The following is a 19,786-nucleotide window of genomic DNA, read 5'->3' on the forward strand; positions in this document are numbered from 1 at the left end:
TGAGAGACCACCTCAAACAATGATTCCTCCATCAAAAAGAGAGAGAGACCAAGGTGGGAATCCAACATTCTGCAAATGGCCGGCCTCTTCCTGGGTGGCCCAGTTAGGTCTCCTATCAAGTGGATCCTTGGGGGAATCTATACTGCTGGACCATAGGGTATCATATAAGGATGGAGAAGGTGGGTAAGCCTTACAACAACCAGTGTTCAGATCTTGGAAGACTGTCAGAACAGACTGTGTTCCACCTTGTGGTGACGCCCAATCAGAGATGTCAGTGACTCTGCCCACCTGCAGAGCTGAGATGGACCTACTTGGTCGAGGAGCTTTGTTAGCAGCTATGCCTGACTTGTGTCTCCAGCCAACAGGTTGAACTAGAGCATGGAAGCCATTCTATGGCCTGTCTCAGCAGGCATGCAAGTTGGAAGTCACCTCCCACTGCTGAGCATAGTGTCCAAACCTGCCCCACCATAAGTCTTCGCAGAGAACAGACTCTATGAAATGAGACTTCAAAGTGAAAATTCCAGCCCAAACCACACACATATAACCTGAGTGGCTTTCTGGTTGACTACTAAGACCCAGACATAGAGGTCAGACATCCAAATTACAAGTGCAGGGAAGGTCTGGCACACACATGAGTTCACTTTCACATCTGGAAAACCAAAATTAGACACCTATGTGCCTGATTGCATTGTGCAATATGCTAATATTTTTACTGAGTAACACAACCATAAACATGCCCCAGGACATTGGTTCTCAGAGTGGGTTCCATAGACAGGCACCTGACAATGTGTATGAAAGGGAACTGGGGGAGCTGTACCCCAGAACTACCAAAGTAGTAATGTGGGGACAGGCACAGCAATCTGATTTACAAGTTCACTTGGGGATTCTGACACTAATTTGAGAGCCTCTGTGGTAACTAAGTTACAGGTCATCACAGGTAAATCACTGTTAGAATTGCTCTATGCTTGTAGTCATGCTAGTGTTGTCACACACACACACACACACACACACACACACACACACACAAGATCCACAAGACACATTCTCGTTATTCAAAAATAACAAAAGCCTGTCTTATTTTCTTCCTCTCCCTTCAGTCAATACCCTCCTTGAGCTTTCTGGAATGACCCCAAACACACTTCTGTTCATGCTCCTGAATGAAAGCAATCCAAGTTAGAGTGAATTGGAACTTATTTAAATATTTTATCAAGTGAGTTATGAAATGCATACCAGACATTAACACATGGTATATATTATCATGGGATTGAATATAGCATTCTCACTATAGATCTGTATTTGATGATTTAAACATGAGACCATAAGTAATTGCAGGCTTAAGAAGTGCTTCATCAGCACTCCATTTGTATGCAGAATAAAATCCCTATGAAGTAAGGTTAAGGAAATTGTAAATTTTAGGGACTTAAAAAAAATTTAAGTCGTTATTTATTCTTGAGAGAGAGAGAGAGAGAGAGAGCATGAGCAGGGGAGGGGCAGAGTGAGAGAGGGACACAGAATCTGAAGCAGGTTCCAGGCTCTGAGCTGTCAGCACAGAGCACAACACGGGGCTCGAACTCACGAGCCATGATATCATGACCTGAGCCAACGCTTAACTGACTGAGCCACTCAGGCACCCCTACAGACTTTTTGTAATAGCTAGTTTCAATGCAAAATGTGATTGCCTTTCTGTCAGATGCTGTGATACGGTTCAGAGAAAAAGAGCCCTTCACAAACATCTTATATGTCTACCTGTGTTACACTTATATATTTCTACTTAGACTGGCCCATATGTCAAAGTTCATGTCAATGACTTGGAGGGAGAAGAGCCTTGGGGAGGATGGCCTTCCTTGAATGAAAACAAGACTTCAAAACAAATTCCCTAGCTCAATCAGATTTACACCGCCTCCTTTGCTGCATAGAACATACTATGATGCCTGGTGGTGGTGTAGGTATCTTGGGGCCATGGGAGAGCAAATATGAGCACAACACCTGGGGGTAGACAATACAAGAGAGAAGAAAATGGAAAACCCAGAGCACACCAAAGGGTGTCTGTGCCATTTTATCAGATATGAGCATCTACCTACTCACTGTATACATAACACAAAATCCACCTCTTTTCTATGTATACACATCAGCCTTTTCATGGTAGAGTTGACCATAAAATCGGAGGTACTGAAAAATGAATGATTAATCTTCATTTGAATCTATGTTAAATGTGAGTATAACATGCTACCAAACTTTATTCTATCAGTTTCTACAACTGATAAAAATCCTCTTTCCGCTTGGGTCAGAATGGGTGAAAGGATAGCATGGGCTGTGAAACAATGTAGGGACATCTAGACTAAAAAGTGGGTGGGCTGTTTGAAACAGAAATGTTCACGGCCCATGAACAGTGAACTGCTCCCTAACTAAAAGGTGCCTTATACACAGTCCAGAGCATGGGACTAGATTCATCACAAGCTGAAAGGGGAAAGGTGGAAGTGAAAGGGGTCCCTGCCAGCTGCAGATCAGCATCCTTAGAAAGTGATCCATTTATACTACATCAGACCTATACTGGGGTTTTATACCTGGGAGACCAGTGCTTTGAGGAACTATCCACATGCCTTGCTGATTCTGATTATTCATGTCCAGAAGACTTCTTCGTCTTCAGTATGTACTCTGTCATGTGATATCTTAAAACAATGGCCATAATGTTTAAATATCCAATCTCCCCTTTCCATCCACTGCCACCCACCTGGGCCTGGGAAAGTACAGTTATCCCTGCCATCCAATAACAACAGTCCTCAGAACCACCAGGGAATTCATTAAATCATGAAGAAAGGATCTGACTCCCTCAATCCCAGGAAACCACATTTTCCAAGTCCCCATCTCTGTCACATTTTTCCATTACAAGTAGCTTCCTAAGACCTTGCAGTGACCAAGAGGGGCTCCCTACCAGATCTTTCTCTGTATCTCAAGAGTTCTCCGTATTTGCTTCTAGTAGGATTTATCTTCCTCTTAAAGGATACCATCATCATGTTTTATCCGTCCCCACACATCTTAGTACCAAGTGCCTGAAACAATCCTGTGACCCATTGATGGTGTTTTCCTGTTCTTCCAACGAAGTGGTGACAACATAGTATTTAAGTCCCAAGTATGGCCATACATGCTCCAGTGACCAACCATTTCCCATTGAATTAAAAAATTCCAAACTACTCCTAAGAGCCTAGAAGGGCCTACATGGCTTATGTGGGAGGAGACAGCAGTGAAAATGGGGTCTCCATAACACAGGAAAGAAGGATAGCAGTGATGCCTACATCACTGGAATGGAGATGAGGACATCGAAGAACTGGAGATGATTTGGAAAGAAAACAAGTAAAGTTTATCCTTCTAAATTTAGACTCAGTAGTTCAGCCTTAGACAGGTGTCCTCTACCTAAATGAAGAATTCATGCCAATGCTTCAGCCTGGACATTTTATCTTTTACCCTGGGCTGCATCATCACTCTTAGTATTTGTTTTCTTCCTAAGTCAAGAACACCTACTAAGCACCCAGCACTGTCCCAAGTTTGGTTCCTTTAAATTAATGTTAAAATAACACATGACTCATGAAATCTCCAAGTTTTCACCTAATCAAATTGTTCCAGTAAAGTGAATAACGTGGATGATGTCACTTCCAAGAAGGAAAAAGAACAGTAACTAAAAAAAATCTTACTTAGTATTCTTGTCCAGTTGAGAAGTAAAAGGGAGCAATTAAACCACATAGAATTAAATTACTGTGGAATTACTCCCATATTCAAATTAATTTTGGAACACCATGTCATTTCACGCAACGTATTCTTAAAATCCCTGAGCAAGTCATAAAAGCAATTCATGAACGTTGGAACAAGGGAAACAGAGTAGATCCTACATGAGTAATAAGTAGGTAGACAAGGGGCGCCTGGGTGGCGCAGTCGGTTAAGCGTCCGACTTCAGCCAGGTCACGATCTCGCGGTCCGTGAGTTCGAGCCCCGCGTCAGGCTCTGGGCTGATGGCTCGGAGCCTGGAGCCTGTTTCCGCTTCTGTGTCTCCCTCTCTCTCTGCCCCTCCCCCGTTCATGCTCTGTCTCTCTCTGTCCCAAAAATAAATAAAAAACGTTGAAAAAAAAATTTTTTTTTAAAATAAGTAGGTAGACAAGACAGGATTTGCATGGGGAGATTCTCAAACCAAGATACAAGTGATTTAGGAGAAATCAATTCAATACAATGTAGAGAAAATTATTCCCACTATGAATATATAACATTTTGCTTGCTAGGAAATCATCAATTTTGAAATCTGGAAATTACTTCATTTGATCTAATATTCCCTTTCATTCTGAAGATATAGATATACATGCATTTCTTCTTAATTTGTTCTCTTACTACAAGATATACCTTTAGCTTAATATAGCATATTATTTTCTGTGCATATCAAAAGCAAAAAACTGTGTTCAGTATGCTCAGAAAAGCAACATAAGCAAAGAAAAATATAGTGTAAAGTTTTAAAAACAGTGATTGAGAATTCTGTAGATATGGCTTATAACTATATTTGCAGTGACTTTGTTCAATTAGCAGTTAAGTAGAACCAGTACTTGGTAGTCACATGGATGGTGACCCATGGTTCAATAAAAGAAAACAAAGAAATTTAAATACAGGAAGTTTATTACCCTTAGATCCTGGAGGATGTACACAATATCCCTTGAGGGACAACATGGAGAGGTCAAGGCTGAGTGCAGGTAGACAGAATGGCAGAAACTGGGGCAGATGCCTTTTTTGGGGTACATGGTTGGAGTGCTTTGGAGTTCCTGTGCTAAGTCTAGAATGCACAATTCAAATCAAAATGAGTGGAAAATGGTAAACTCTGAGAGAGTCTTCTGTAGGGGGTACACAAGGTAAATATATAGGGAGGGAGTGGACACTCATTCACAGAGGCTACTGGGGAAGTCATAGGAGGATCTTACCTTTGCTTGTGACTTTAGGGACTGTTATCTATAGTGTATTTGCTACTGGGCAGAGCTAGAGTCACTTCAAAAGCCCCTGCAGGCAGTCTAGTTGTACAAGATGGATTCCAAGGCAGCAGTATGAATTGATTAGCTACAGTCTCAATAATACTTCTATATCCTTATTAAAAATATCATAATGTTCCAGCAGTCACAATAAGGAAGAAAATATATGATACATGAACATAGGGAAAATAATCTCAAGTAATGGTCAGTGTACCCACCACTCATGCAGTTGAAAATCATGTGTAATTTTGACTCCCCAATACTTAATTTTAATAGCTTTAAAAAAATAAACAAAAAATAATAATAGCAGCTTTCTTTTGACAAGAAACGTTATGAAAACCAGTCAATTATTACACCTTTATATGTTATATATGTTACATATGGTATCCCTACAATAATGGAAACTCAAGAAAATCAGAAGCAAGAGAAAATGCATTTACAGTACTGTACTATGAATAAATCTGACTGTAAGTGGACCCACACAGTTCAAACCCATGTTGATCAAGGGTCAAGTGTACTTTGTGTTACCATCTGTTAACCTGCAACAGTCCAGGGTTTGTGTAGGTTAAAACTTCATTTATTACACATCAGTGTTAACACATTAAAATCCATTCAGTGTTATTAATGAAAATATATTAAGTTCAAATGCACTCTAAACAAACCACTGCAAAATTACTGTATGATTCTTGGTTAAAATGCCCATGACAAGCATTCAAGAACCATTCTTGTTCCTGTGATATAAGGATCTGTGAGTTATACTTCCTACACTTTCAAATAATTATTCATTATTGAGTAAATGTGGATTATAATAATTTCATACCCTTTTATGGAAGAGTTAGCTATAATTTCCCCAGATATCTGAGAAAATTTTTTAAATTTCAACCACATAACTAATATTCTTGACTTGTATCAATTGCTATTATGAAAATACATCCAGATTTTAATGAACTGCCATTCTCCTTAAACAGCAACTAACACAACTATTTAAAACTCAAAATGTTTCTCTAGCTTACTTTATTTCAAATAATAATGCCCTGAACCCTTACTTCATCATGAGTTGTATCCCTCTTAGACATCAAACACAAACAGCATCTCCAAGTAGATTTTCTTCATACATTGTACACTACAGTCTCAATCTTCCATGGAAAAGTAGGTATGAATGAATTCCCCATCATAAAAGAGCCACTCATGTCTGTGAGACAACAATCAAATCATTTTGCACGCACACAAATAAAGGCATTGCATGACATGATTTAAGGGTGAAATTAATAGTATTTGTCATGCAAAAAAAAATCTCAAACGTGGTCAATAGAAAAAAAAAAAAAAAAAAGAGACACACTGAAATTATTCCCCTCCAGACATCCATCTTTCCTTTAGACTTTCAGGCACATTAACAAATACAGTTGATCATTGAGTAAGATGGGTTTGAGCAGTGTGGGTCCAAGTAGATTTATTTTTTGACAAACACGTTGCAGTACTATAAATGTTTCCTCTCTGTTATGATTTCCTTAATCTTTTGTTTTTTCAAGCTTACTTAATTATAACAATACCATTTATAATACAGACAACAAAGAATGAGATGATTGTTAATATTCTAGGTAAGACTTCTAGTCAACGATAGGCTCTGTGGAAAACCAGGTATGGTTTTAATTTGGGGGACTCAAAAGTTACAGTAAGATTCTCAGGTGTGGTGGGGTCATACCCCCAATGCCTACATTCTCCAAGGTGAAAATGTAATTCATATTAGAGTTTTATATTCATATTTCTCTCTATAATAAACGCTCTGATTTAGAATAGTGTCTGAAAAATGATATTGACCTATTGCTTTCTGCTGTGAAACCTCTCATTTTATTTAGATTTTGTTTTCCATTACATACTCTGCCAATTGTTTACAACTTTCATGTTTTTACCTGTTATAAAGACTCTTTTTTCCCTGAAGCATGTATTAAAAACAAAGGTCTTTCATCAACCATTACATTTATAGGGCTTCCAACCATTATGATTTCTCTGATGTTGAGTTAAGTGTTTGAAGCCAGATAAAGACATGACCATCATTCTTGTCATATGTAAGTTATCTCCCCAAGAGATACTGCCTCACGTTTGATATTTTTGGTTATGAATTAAATGCTTTACCATATTCTTTACATTTGTAGGGTTTCTTTCAGTATGCACACTACGATGTTCAGAAAGTTTATAGTTCTGCTTAAGGGCATTGTCACATTTTTGTAAACATTTTTCAGCCTTCTCTCCATAACATATTACCTAATTTTGATGTTTTGAGTGGTAAATATTTTGCCACATTGTTTACATTTGTAAGATTTATTTCCATTATTAAATCTCTATTGTTGACTGAGTTTTGAAGACTAGTTAAAAGGTTTGCCAGAGTTACTACATTTGTAAGTCTTCTGCCCAGTAAAGATACAATAATGTACAATAAGATTTGAGCTTTTATATGGGGCGCCTGGGTGGCGCAGTCGGTTAAGTGTCCGACTTCAGCCAGGTCACGATCTCGTGGTCCGTGAGTTCGAGCCCCGCGTCGGGCTCTGGGCTGATGGCTCGGAGCCTGGAGCCTGTTTCCGATTCTGTGTCTCCCTCTCTCTCTGCCCCTCCCCCGTTCATGCTCTGTCTCTCTCTGTCCCAAAAATAAATTAAAAAAAAAGTTGAAAAAAAAAAGATTTGAGCTTTTATAAAAGACTTTCCCACATTTATTACTTTTATACTGGTTCATTGGAAACTGAGTTTTCTGATGTTTACTAGGATTTGACCCTTAACTGACATTTTTTCCCAGATTCATTGCATTAGTAAGTTTTATCTCCACTACAAATACCTCAGTAATTACGGAAGACTGAGTCCTCACTAAAGACCTTCCTAAAATCACAATACATAAAAACTTGCTCCAAATTAAGTGTCATGTGATAACTATAGAACAGTGATGTTGGGATAAAGACCTTCTGAAGTTTATCAAAATTAGACGTTAGAATGAGGAGGGATTATGTGTTGGTGGGAGAATAATGAATACTCTGAAAAGATCTTCTCAAAATCACATGTAGAATTTTTATCTTTATTCTTAAATGTCTAACTTTCAGAAATATTTCAGTGAATTACTAATCCAATCTTGTATTTGAAACGGTTTCAATGATTACTTTCGGCATGGTTTAGGTGACTTTCCAGAATTTCCAAATGTCCTTCTAGAGAATATGAAGGATTACAAAATGGATTTTGGGGGCACCTGGGTGGCTCAGTTGGTTGAGTGTCCAATTTCACTTCAGGTCATGATCTCACAGTTTGTGAGTTCGAGCCCCACATTGGGCTTTGGGCTGACAACTCAGAGCCTAGAGCCTGCTTCAGATTGTGTCTCCCTCTCTCCCTGCCCCTCCCCTGCTCACGCTGTCTCTTTCTCAAAAATAAATAAACGTCTTTTTAAAAATGGATTTTGGTCCTTGGGTTCAAAGACACTTTCTGCAAATATCACTGACTTAAGGTAGTGTTTTCCCCCAAATGTTTTATACTCTTGATCTCCTCTAGCAGTAAGGATTTCCTCATGGATAATTGTCCCAGTTTGGTTATATCCATCATAATATCTGTTCTGCCCATCACTACCTCCCACCACCTTCCCAGTGATTCATTAAGTATAAATACTCAAGGCCACAGCTTCCATATTTTCCCATATCATTCTATGGAATGAATCTCCTTTGCTTGTCTGCCAACAGGCCTAGGGTGTTATGGAAAGATGCAATCAAAAGATACAAAGTAAGTTATACCATTTGTTACACTAACATGCATGTACATTAAAATGCTAATGTGCAAAATTAATTGTTTTTTTTTTAATTTACATCCAAATTAGTTAGCATATAGTGCAACAATGATTTCAGGAGTAGATTCCTTAATGCCCCTTACCCATTTAGCCCATCCCCCCTCCCAAACCCCCTCCAGGAACCCTGTGTTTGTTCTTCATATTTATGAGTCTTTTGTGTTTTGTCTCCTTCCCTGTTTTTATATTATTTTTGCCTCCCTTCCCTTGGGTTCGTCTGTTCTCTCATCTTAAAGTCGTCATATGAGTGAAGTCTTATGATATTTGTCTTTCTCTGACTGACTAATCTCACTTTGCACAATACCCTCCAGTTCCATCCACGTAGTTGCAAATGGCAAGATTTCATTCTTTTTGATTGCCAAGTAATACTCCATTGTGTATATATACCACATCTTCTTTATCCGTTCATCCATCGAGGGACATTTGGGCTCTTTCACTTTGGCTCTTGTTGATAGTGCTGCTATAAACATGGGGGTGCATGTGTCCCTTCAAAACAGCACACCTGTATCCCTTGGATAAATGCCTAGTAGAGCAATTGCTGGGTCATAGGGTAGTTCTATTTTAGTTTTTTGAGGAACCTCCATACTGTTTTCCAGAGTGGCTGCACCAGCTTGCATTCCAACAAAATTAATTTTTTTTAAGGTTTACTTATTTTTCAGGGGAGGAGCAGAGAGAGAGGGGGAGACATAGAGTCCAAAGCAGGCTCCAGCTGTCAGCACAGAGCCTGACAGGGCTCAAACCCACAAACCATGAAATCATGACCTGAGCTGAAGTTGGAAGCTTAACTGGCTGAGCCATCCAGGTACCCCACTAACGTGCAAAATTAATACTCATAACAGGACATCAGCAGAATGGAGGAATAGGAAGCAACCTGGACTTTACTCCCCCGTGGAGACAAAAATGGACCACATTACCTTGTGGAAGCTAGTTAGGAGAACATAGCACACCCAGGCAAGTACAAATGAAGAGCCACATCAAAGAGACAAGAAAAGTTTGTGACACTTACACACAACAGCTGTTCACCCTCTGTGGCATTCCATGGCAAGACTGAAAAAACGGTTACCCCTCATCAGGAGAGAAACAAGTAAATGACCTGTATATTCAGTGATCTTGCTTCTTTGCAGCTGCCTGGGGGGCTTGTTTCTGTCACACAGGACATGGAAGCAGAGGGAATGACAGCACCCTCTGGATGCACTGTGGTGGCTGCTCAAACAAAAGGTGACTGTTTGTTTAAACAATGAAAAGACTACAGAGCGAGGACACACAGAGAGAGGAAGGTATCATGGGCTCTAAAGAAGTAATTACACTTTTGTAAACTGGAAAATTACAAAATTTCAGACTTTGCAAATGCCCAGAAGATGTATGACAGGCCCCAGAATTACTATTATTTTTGTTCTCCTGTACAAAGCAAGTCCATAATCCTGGGCCCAGAGGCTTTTTATTTTTGTTTTTGTTTTTAATTCCCAAATGTCAGTAGAAGATCACAAGCCATACAAAGAAATAGAAAACTGTGTTCTAATCAGAGGAACAAAATAAATCTCTAAAACTGGCCCTAAATTAAGAAAGAACTTGGGGCGCCTGAGTGGCTCAGTTGGTTAAGTGTCCAACTTCAGCTCTGGTCATGATCTCACGGTTTGTGAGTTCGAGCCCCGTGTAGGGCTCTGTGCTGACAGCTCAGAGCCTGGAGCCTGCTTCGGATTCTGTGTGTCCCTCTCTCTGCCCCTCCCCTGCTCATGCTCTGTCTCTCAATAATAAATAAACGTTAAAAAAAATTACAAAAAAAAAAAAAGAACCATAAGTTTCCTGACAAAGAATTCAAATAACCATCATAAAGATACTCATGGAAGGAGAGAAAACAGGTAACTAAATGATGTCAGGACAACTATGCAGGACCAAAATGTAAACCCAAAGAGACAGCAAGTATATCAACCAGAAATTGGGAGCTGAAGAGTACCATCACTGAATTTAAAAATACACTAATGGGTGAGCAATAGACTTGATCAAGCAGAAGAAAGAATCAGACAATCTAAAGACCCTTTTTGTTATCTACTGAGAAACAAGAAAAATGTGGAAAAGGAATGAGGATAAGTGACCCATGGGACACTAACAAGTGAACCAGTATGTACATTACAGGGACCCCATAAGGAGAGGAGAGTGAAAGGGGACAGAGAATTTCCATGAAGAAGTAAAGGCTGGTACTTCCCATGCATGTGGAAAAAAGAGACAAATTCAATGAGCTCAATAAATTCAAAGTAAGATAAATGTCAACATGAACACAATGACACATTATAATTAAACTATCAAAAATCACAAGTGATAAGAGAATTTTGAAAAGCATGACAAAAGCAACTCTTCTTGTACAAGAGAGCTCCTGTAAGATTATTAGTGGGGTTCTCAGCAGACCTGATAGGAAGAAGCGCATGGGACGATGTATTCAAGTACTGAATGATCAAAAAATATCCACCGAGGATCCCTATTTGGCAAAACTGTTTTCCATGAAAGTAGAAATGAAGACTTTGCCAAGTAAAAACCTCTGTATGTTTACCAGTAGACCTGTCCTATAAATGTTCAAGGAAGTCTTAGTTAAAATAGGATTCTAAACAGTAATTAAAATGACACAACACAAAGCTCTCTGCTAAATATAAATATTTACACAATTATAGAAATCTGTAAGGTTGTAATGAAGCAGCACAACTCACTTTTATTTCTGCTACAGAATTTTTTTAAATAAAAGTATAACAATCATAAATCTAGGTAATAAAATACACAACATAAAAGACAGAACTTGTGATATCAGGAACTTAAGGTGGGTGCAGGGGTGGAGTTGATAAGTAGAAGAGTTTTGTATGCAATTGACAATATCACTTTATAATGATTTGTTATCTTTAGAATGTTTTAGTAATCTCTAAGGTAAAGTGATGAAAATACATTCAGAGGATGCAAAAGTTAATGAGAATGGTATCAAAACATGAGATGGGTAGAACAAAATTAAGGATAAAATATAATACCTAATCTTGGGAAAGAGCATAAAGATGATTCATATTTGGGTAACACACACATTGTCCAAAAACATCCTAAGGTGAGAAATGCCATTCTGGGACAAACTACATAGGTAAAAGAGAAGGCACAATTCTGCCCCTCTCCTGCTTACACATATGTGTGCGCTCTTTCTCTCTCTCTCTCTCTCTCTCAAAATAAATAAATAAACATTTAAAAAATAAAAACAAAAAAATAGATAAATTATAGAAAGTCACATTTAAAAGGAAACCTTCGGGGCGCCTGGGTGGCGCAGTCGGTTAAGCGTCCGACTTCAGCCAGGTCACGATCTCGCGGTCCGTGAGTTCGAGCCCCGCGTCAGGCTCTGGGCTGATGGCTCGGAGCCTGGAGCCTGTTTCAGATTCTGTGTCTCCCTCTCTCTCTGCCCCTCCCCCGTTCATGCTCTGTCTCTCTCTGTCCCAAAAATAAATAAAAAACGTTGAAAAAAAAAATTTAAAAAAAATAAAAATAAAAATAAAAAAATAAAAGGAAACCTTCTATGGAACAATAATTTTAAGGGGGAGGAGTTAAGATGGCTGAGGAGTTGGGAGACCTTAAGCTTGTCTCTTTCCTTGAACACAGCCAGATAGTTATCAAATCATTCTAAACACCGACGAAATCAATCGGAGATCTGAGAGAACAAAAACTGCAAGACTACAAGTAAAAAGTGACCACCTTTCAGCAAGTAGGAAGTTCAGAGAGTTTACCCAGGGACATACTGCTCTGGGTATGGCCCAGGGAGGGAGCCTAATATGGAGGCCACTGCAAAGTAGTATAAGCTGTGGAGCACAAAATCTGAACTTGTAGCGGTCTGCTACTGTAGGGGGAGTGCCTGACTTAAAGGTGTTCATGTGGTGAAGAGGGGCAGAATGCCAGGAGTGACAGGGTGATCTGAGGATTTCTGGGGTCTCAGGAAAGATGGGTTGTGCCAACATGCTGGGATATTTCCAGGCATGAGATGGGACTCACTCTGGCTGAGGGTGGCAAGCAGGGGTGCCGGCTTTCTGCTGTTTTGACATAAACTCTGAACAGCTGCATAGTCACATGACTTTTTTTAAGATGGGCTGGCAAAAGCATGGCCAGACGCTACCCCAGAGGAACGGCGTGGGTCCACACTGTGGGAATCCATAAAATTTGGGGTTTTGAAATTCAGTTGCTGCCTGCAATAAAAAAGCTTGGACATAGTCAGGGTGACCGCGAGGTTCTGACAGAAACTGGGGACACAAGAGGGATGATTAGTTGCTCTTTAATCAGGTTTCCCCTTAAGAGTGGGGGTCATGAACTTTAAGCTCTGGGGCTACAGAATGGGAAAACCCCATATTCATTCTGTCATTCAGAACTGAAAGCCTACAGGGAGCAAAACAGCCCCACCTAGTAAAGGCCACTGCCACTTACACCAAAACCCACTCCCTTGCAATCTGGAGGTGCATTTCCACTGGAACAATTTAACCTGAGAATCAGCACAGCAGGCCCCTCCCCCAGAAGACCAGCACAAACAACTCACTTGCACCAACTCTACACTAACAGACTTTACCTCTAGGGGAAATAGGATCTAACTTCTCTTTTATTTCTATTCTTTATTGTTTATTATTATTTTCTTCACTTATTTTCTTATTTTTTCAATTCCCTTTGTTACTTTTTAGTATTATTTTTTAAGTTTTTTTTACATTTTTAATTGTTTGTTTGTTTGTTTGTTTGTTTAGATCAAGCTTGGGAGGGGCAGAGAGAGAGGAAGACAGAAATTCCAAGCAGGCTCCAGGCTGTTGGCACAGAGCCTGATGCAGGACTCAAACTCACAAACTGTGAGACCATGACTTGAGTTCAAATCAAGAGCTGGATGCTTAACTGACTGAGCCACCCAGGTGCCCTTATTTTTAATTTTTATATATACATATTATTTTTATTTTGATCTAATTAGTTGCTTTCATTTCATTTTATTATATTTTATTTTATTCTTGGATCTAGATTCTTTTAACAAGCAGAAAAAACACACAAGATCTAGTTTGTTTTTTCATTTTGTTTTGTTTTGTTTTGTTTGTTTTCTTTCTTTTCTTTCTCTCCTCTTTTCCTTTCTGGACAAAATGATGAGATGGAGAAACTCATCCCAAAAGAAAGAACAGGCAATAGAACTCACGGCCAGGAATTTAATCAACACAAATACAATCAAAATGTCTGAACTAGAATTTAAAACCACGATTATAAGAATACTAGCTGGGGATGGAAAAAAAAGCATAGAAGACACCAGAAAATCCCTTTCTGCAGAGATAAAAGAACTAAAATTTAGGCCAAAATTAAAAATGCTATAACTAAGATGCAATCTCGGATGGATGCCATGACATGACAGTGAGGATGGATGAAGCAGAGTAGTAAATCAGTGATATAGAAGATAAAATTACATGGAATGCAAGCTGGTGCAGCCATTCTGGAAAACAGTATGGAGGTTCTTCAAAAAATTAAAAATATAACTACCCTATGACCCAGCAATAGCACTACTAGGTATTTATCCAAGGGATACAGGCATGCTGTTTTGAAGGGACACATGTACTCCCATGTTTATAGCAGCACTATCAACAATAGCCAAAGTATGGAAAGAGACCAAATGACCATCGATAGATGAATGGATAAAAACGACGTGGTATATATATATGTATGGAGTATTACTCAGCAATCAAAAAGAATGAAATCTTGCCATTTGCAACTACGTGGATGGAACTGGAGGGTATTATGCTAAGTGAAATTAGTCAGTCAGAGAAAGACAAATATCATATGACTTCACTCATATGAGGACTTTAAGAGACAAAACAGATGAACATAAGGGAAGGGAAATAAAAATATATAAAAACAGGGAGGGGGACAAAACATAAGAGACTCTTAAATATGGAAACAAACAGAGGGTTACTGGAGGGGTTGTGGGAGGAGGGATGGGCTAAATGCGTAAGGGGCATTAAGGAATCTACTCCTGAAATCATTGTTGCACTATATGCTAAATGATGTGGATGTAAATTTAAAAAAATAAAATTAATAAAATTAAATAAATAAATAAATAAATAAATGATAAAATTATGGAAAATAATGAAGCAGAAAAAAGAAGGAAACACAGGCAAAAGATCACAATACAAGACTTAGAGAAATCAGCAACTTATTAAAGAATTACATTCGTATCATAGAAGTCCCAGAAGTAAAGAGAAAGAAAAGGGGGCAGAAGGATTTGTGAGCAAAGTATAGTTGAAAACTGCCCTAATCTGTGGAAGGACACAGACATCAAAATCCAAGAAGCACAGAGAACTTCCATTAAATTCAACAAAAGCAGACCATCACCAAGACATACCATAGTCTTGCCATAGGCCACAATTAACAACTTAGGAAACAACATATGTTGGCAAGGATGCAAAGAAAGGGGAACCCTCTAGCACTGTTAGTGGGAATGCAAACTGGTGCAGCCACTCTGGAAAACAGTATGGAGGTTCCTCAAAAAAGCTTAATATAGAACTTCTCTATGACCCAGCAATTGCACTATTAGGTATTAACTAAAAGGATACAAAAATACAGATTTGAAATGGTGCAGGCACCACAATGTTTATAGCAGCATTATCAACAACAGCCACACTATGAAGAGAGCCCAAACGTCTATCAAGTAATGAATGTATAAGGAAGATACAGTGTGTATGTGTTTATATAGAATGGAATATTACTCAGCCATCAAAAAGAATGTACTCTTGCATTTGCAATGGTGTGGATGAAGCTAGAATGTATTATACTAAGTGAAGTCCATTACAGAAAGACTAATACTATATGATTTCACTCATATGTGGAATTTAGAAACAAAACAGATGAACATATGGGAAGGGGGTGGAAGAGAAGAGAATTTTATTGGCAAAGTGCATAAAGCTGATTCATATTTGAATTACACTCACATTATCCAAGAATGTAATGAGTTGAAATTTATCCTATAACAAAATACACATGTGGAAACGAAACCACAACTAACTAATACTGTGGAAAGTCACATATAAATGGAAGCTGATTACTATGGAATTGCAAAAACAGAATAAGAAAAAATTTAACCCAAAAAATTCTACATAAAAAAGATGTATTATTTAAAAGGAAACCTACTGGGGCGCCTAGGTGGCTCAGTTGGTTAAGCGGCCGACTTCGGCCCAGGTCATGATCTCGCGGTCCGTGAGTTCGAGCCCCGCATAGGGCTCTATGCTGACAGCTCAGAGCCTGGAGCCTGTTTCAGATTCTGTGTCTCCCTCTCTCTGACCCTCCCCCGTTCATGCTTTGTCTCTCTCTGTCTCAAAAATAAATAAACGCTAAAAAAAAATTTTAAAGGAAACCTACTATGTATACAACTGTAATTTTTTTTTTTAATTTTTTTTTCAACGTTTTTTATTTTTATTTTTGGGACAGAGAGAGACAGAGCATGAATGGGGGAGGGGCAGAGAGAGAGGGAGACACAGAATCGGAAACAGGCTCCAGGCTCCGAGACATCAGCCCAGAGCCTGACGCGGGGCTCGAACCCACGGACCGGACGGCGAGATCATGACCTGGCTGAAGTCGGACGCTTAACCGACTGCGCCACCCAGGTGCCCACAACTATAATTTTTAACAGTGACCGTGTACCCATGAAAAACAAGCATTTTGAATTACAGACATGTCTTCATTGATAGTAAAATTATAAAGAATATTCATTAAAATCCACCATGAAAAGCTATGATAAAAATTTTTATAAATAAGCACTTATAAGACATGAAAAATATATTGTTATTAATATATTCCTCCTCATACAGAGTTTAAGGCTATAATCCCACATTTAGAACCAAGCAGAAAAACAAAAACTTTTCATTTCTAAACAGACAAATACCATCAAAGTTGTAAAATATGTTGACAATCACTTTATAAAAATTAAATATTTGGGATTAAATTCAGATACATTCTGAGGAAAGTAGAAAAAATCGTACTGATTAATTTTTCCTGAAGTAAAATTATATGTATGAACAAACCTTTTTTATTCAATGAGAATTTTACTAATTATCTATTTTACTTCTTATAAAGCACATGCCAATGTCAAAGCAGAAATTTTGATTTAATAAATCAGAAATGAATCTCATATGTATATAATTAGAAAGTAAAAAATATATGACAAAGTCATAGGAACTTCTTATAAGACAAAATTATGAAATGATGCAATTATTAAGAAACAAGTTAACAATTGAGAATTTATTTTACACTGTGAGTTCTAAGTTTTAATGTTCTAGTTCCCCTATGGCATTAATTTATATAAGATTCTAAGAAACAAAAAGATACATTAAATGATTTCATCATTGAGGAATGAAACACATGGAGTGGAAATTTCTAGTTTTAGCTAATACAAAAAAAAATGAACTTTTGAAGTGAAATAAAGGACTAGATTCTCTCATTTTAGGGAGGTGTTTTGTTATCTGATGAAATTACCTAGCACCATTCTGTGTAAAACCTTTGTAACATTGGAAATCATAAATCAGTAAACACATGATATTGGTCTCCAGTGTTCCAGGATTTCTGTACCAAACCACAATATGCCCACACTACCCTGATACACTTCTCACAGGAGGCAAAGCAGAATTTAGAAAGGCTTTAGCATAAAGTTCCTCATAAATATGGAGATTTCCCCGGGGCCCTCAAAGCAACGGAGCAGCTCTCAGAATATGGAGGCCCTCATGCTGCAAGGAAAGTCTCCTGGCCCTCGCAGTGGACAGGATGGGCCATCACTGGAGCTAAAGTCAAATCCTTACAGAACATAGAGCATGATAATGTGGGATACCAGATGTTTTATCATGAGAGGGAGAGACCTAAAACTAGGCTTCTCAGACTTTTATTCAAGGAGAGCTACTGAACCACATTTTAAGGTCTATCTTCCTCCTTCACATTTGGACCCCACCTCTGTCATCTGCTTCATTCATTCAACCTACCTGGGTGTCAGGCTACCTTCTCCTTTCTCTTCACTCCCCATGGCTCCTTCTTTTGCTCCAAAAAGGTGTCTAGGTCTGGCTTAGACATAAGACCTGTTTAGTAGAAAAAAGAAATGAGTATTGTTAGAGATTCTAACTTTCAATCCAGTATTGCACTCAGCAGATAAGAGAGGACATTGTAAAATTCTAAGAAATGATTTCCCAAAGGCTGTTACCCAATAGCCCCTTTAGAACACATAGGAGGGATTTCCAATGTTCAGATCTTGACCTCCGCTTCCAAGTACTAGACACAATGATAAAGAGTGGAGGGGCGCCTGGGTGGCTCAGTCAGTTAAGCGGCCGACTTCGGCTCAGGTCATGATCTCGCGGTCCGTGAGTTCGAGCCCCGCGTCAGGCTCTGTGCTGACAGCTCAGAGCCTGGAGCCTGCTTCAGATTCTGGGTCTCCCTCTCTCTCTGCCCCTCCCCCGTTCATGCTCTGTCTCTCTCTGTCTCAAAAATAAATAAATGTAAAAAAAATTTTATTAGGGGCGCCTGGGTGGCGCCGTCGGTTAAGCGTCCGACTTCGGCTCAGGTCACGATCTCGCGGTCCGTGAGTTCGAGCCCCGCGTCAGGCTCTGGGCTGATGGCTCGGAGCCTGGAGCCTGTTTCCGATTCTGTGTCTCCCTCTCTCTCTGCCCCTCCCCCGTTCATGCTCTGTCTCTCTCTGTCTCAAAAATCAATAAACGTTAAAAAAAAAAAAATTTAAAAAAAAAAAAAATTTTATTAAAAAAAGAGTGGAAATTGGAGTTTGATATGTGGGCAGGACCATTTTATGTCACTTAATGTTTAGAATTGCCACTAATCTACAGAAATGATGTTACTCTAAGGAAGAGGAAGCTAAAGCTGAAAAGGAAACATCATGAAGATATTTCCTTACATCTACAAACTCCTACTTCTTTCCCTTACTGCAGGGATCTGAATCCCAGTCATGCAAAGAAGAAGCTTCCAAGAGACTCTTCAAAGGAAGGAACAAAACCCGGAGTGTGGTTTGGGAAGTCTAGAGGGAGTTATCCTCACCCAAAAAGAGTAGGTGTCCATGGGTCTCTAACATCACATCCCTGTACAGTTCCCCCTGACTGTGATTTATGAATCTCCATTCCTCCTGAGAGAATTCTACAGCCACATCTCTGAAGGTCAGCACTCCCTGCAACAAATACCACAGTTACCAAGTGGACACAGGCAGAGTTCATAATGGTACCTATGATGAAAGAGGGAGTTAATGTCACCAGCTAGACTCCAAGACCTGACCTTTACTGCTTACCTGCTTGTACCCGCTGACCTTAGCCCCTCATTTTACTTAACCTCTTCTTTCCATCTTATCTTTCACTTCAGGCCATAGTCTCATGGTCATAGTCTCCCATGAGGGGAGATAGAAACTAACAAAAGGTAATGACTGCCCTGAGGAAGAGCTTGGGCAGGCCCAGGTTGAGCTTACTCCCCACTTATATCTAAGCAGATCAACTATGGAGTAACTCATGGAGTGAGGACTTGCCTTGACCTCATTGTAATACCAAAATCTCCACGTAAGAAGGAGCACAAACCTTATTTACATAATATACGAAGCATGATAGAACTGGTTTCTTTTTTTTTTTTTAAGTTTATTTATTTATTTTGAGAGAGACAGAGAGAGTGGGAGAGGAGGGGAAAGAGAAGTAGACAGAGAATCCTAAGCAGGCTCTGTGCTGTCCATGCAGAGCCTGATGCAGGGCTCAAACCCACAAAACTGTGAGATCATAACTTGAGCTGAAACCAAGAGTCGGACACTTACCTGACCGAGCCAACCAGGTGCCCCTCGAACTTCTTTCTTTTTAAAAAAATTTTTAATATTTATTTTTGAGAGAGAAACAGAGCACAAATGGAGGAGGGACAGAGAGAGAAGGAGACAGAATTTGAAGCAGCTCCAGGCTCTGAGCTGTCAGCATAGAGCCCAACATGGGGCTTGAACTCACAG

General features: G+C 39.2%; 1 pseudogene; it reads right to left on the reverse strand.

The window, feature by feature from the left end:
* Positions 1-1,891: 1,891 nt before the first annotated feature.
* Positions 1,892-18,994, reverse strand: LOC131500135 (KRAB domain-containing protein 5-like; annotated as a pseudogene).
* Between the last annotated feature and the right edge of the window lie 792 nt (positions 18,995-19,786).

The sequence above is a fragment of the Neofelis nebulosa genome, chromosome 17 (genome assembly GCF_028018385.1).
Source record: "Neofelis nebulosa isolate mNeoNeb1 chromosome 17, mNeoNeb1.pri, whole genome shotgun sequence".
Classification (NCBI taxonomy): Eukaryota; Metazoa; Chordata; class Mammalia; order Carnivora; family Felidae; genus Neofelis; species Neofelis nebulosa.